Source organism: Propithecus coquereli, unplaced genomic scaffold, assembly GCF_000956105.1.
Source record: "Propithecus coquereli isolate 6110/MARCELLA unplaced genomic scaffold, Pcoq_1.0 Scaffold289, whole genome shotgun sequence".
Taxonomy (NCBI): domain Eukaryota; kingdom Metazoa; phylum Chordata; class Mammalia; order Primates; family Indriidae; genus Propithecus; species Propithecus coquereli.
In genome coordinates this window covers 537581-539670 of record NW_012148496.1, presented here as the reverse complement: position 1 = coordinate 539670, position 2090 = coordinate 537581, and positions in this window count along the sequence as shown.

Here is a 2090-nt window from a genome sequence, read left to right as displayed (position 1 = left end):
TATATATTTTTTCAACCGACTGGAGTCTGGGTAGAATGTAAGGCCTTATTTATATGTGCTCTGCAAACGTGTCTCAGTTCAGCTCTGCAACAAGTGCAAGGATTCTGCAGATCCCTGGCGGCCTCTTTTGGGCACCCTGGACTTTTGCCACAACCTTTGCCACAACCTGGAGCTCCCCCTGCTGTGATGGGAGGGAATGGCGGTGTATAAGGCTGCTGCTGAACGAGGACCCTAAAGCAGGGCGAGGAATGGGTTTATGGGAAGTAAAACCCCTTTTGGAGTCCAGTTTCCTACAGAGAACCTGAGAAAGAGGGAGCAGCGTTCAGGGCGTGAGGGGGAAAGACCCGTAGTTTCTCTTCTGCCATCCTGGGCACCCCTCTTCTGGTTAGTGCCCCACTGTCTTCTGCTTGGAAGTAAGAAGGGTTATCCTGTGTCTTGAGAAGGTTCTATAATCTAGGCACAGGGACAAGGCTATAGAATTCGACTGAACTACCTACTGGAAAATAACAGGTTTGGGTTCGTACATCATATATGTGCTAATAATTGAATGGCAAGATGTACATAGATCCCACTGGTGCCTGCTTCACTGCTTTTCATGCCCACCCCTAATCCTTTCTTCCTCCTCTTTCACCCCATTTGGGCTGGAGCAAGCTGGGGAGAAAACTGTTACTGTCTCTGCTGCGGCCCCTCAAGGCCCTGCCCACCCAACTGGCCCGACGCTGTCTCTCCCCGCAGATCCACTCTCTGTGCTACAACGACTGCACCTTCACACGCAACACCCCGGCCAGGACTTTCAGCTACAACTTCTCCACTTTGGCAAACCCTGTCACTCTGGCTGGAGGGTCAAGCTTCACTTCCAAAGGACTGAAATATTTCCATCACTTTACCTTCAGTCTCTGCGGAAACCAGGTGAGGTTTGCGAGCTGACAGTGAGAGAAGCGAGGAGGGAAGCCAGTAGATCAGAGGCCAGGGACAGACGCAGGAGAAAACTAGAAATCCTTCAGGCAGCAGAGGATTGAAGAGGTTAAGAGGGTTTTAAATGATTATAAATCTCCCTGAAGATGTAGAAAAATAAAAATGTTTAAAATAAGATGTTCATTTAGTCTAATCTGACCTTTATTCCCTCCAGATGCGTATATAAAAAAAATATGCAGGAAGATTCCCTTCCCTCCTTACAGCGGCAGTCTTTAGCAATCACTACATTTGTCACTTGTTTTCTAGAGGCCGGATAAAATCAACTGTCTTTAGTTCACCTACATGTATTTTTGGTGACGGTACAAAGGAAAGTAACATGAAAGACTTTCTAAGATAAGGAAAGACTGTCGGCATCAGCCATTTGACGTTGCTGCAAATATTGCAGATCCGAAATTCAAAGGCAGAAGTGCGAAGGGTGATCCCTCCCCTACTGCACTTGACAAAACTGCAGACAAGCCACAGTTAGCAGTTGGAAAGTTCATTTCAAATGTTACCCCCCAAAAAGTGTCTTGAGCTTTTAGTCTGCGACTGTGCGGTGTTAAGGCCTCGGCATCGTACAGCTTCTGCCGCCTTCTGCAGCATGCAAAGAAGCTGACGTGTGTTAATATAGAGAACACACCAGGAAAGAAAGTAATCTACGAAGGGTTAGAGATAGGTGTCTCTATCTTGTTTTTAGAAGTCTTTGGAGAAGTGAAGCCTCAGAAGCAACAGTTAGTGATAACTCAGGAAATAAGGATGAACGCAAGCCCCAGGTAGCAAACGTTTCATTCAGTGAGTTATGGAGAGAGGTGAAGATGGGGAATTTGGGGAGATGACGTCTTTTTTTTTCCCTTGCTCCTTTGTTCTTTTCAGAAATGCTTACTGTGTACTGTCACACTATAGATCCTCAGTTCAAAGACAAAATAATTCTTTGTTTTATTATAACGTAAAGGTTTCTTTCTGTTCTCAAGTCCTTTATCTAGTTCTTACAGAAAAAAGCTGAGATTTATGCCTGGGCACAGTGGCTCACGCCTATAATCCTAGTACTCTGGGAGGCCGAGGCAGGTGGACCGTTTGAGCTAAGGAGTTCGAGACCAGCCTGGGCAAGAGCAAGACCCCGTCTCTACTAAAAAAAA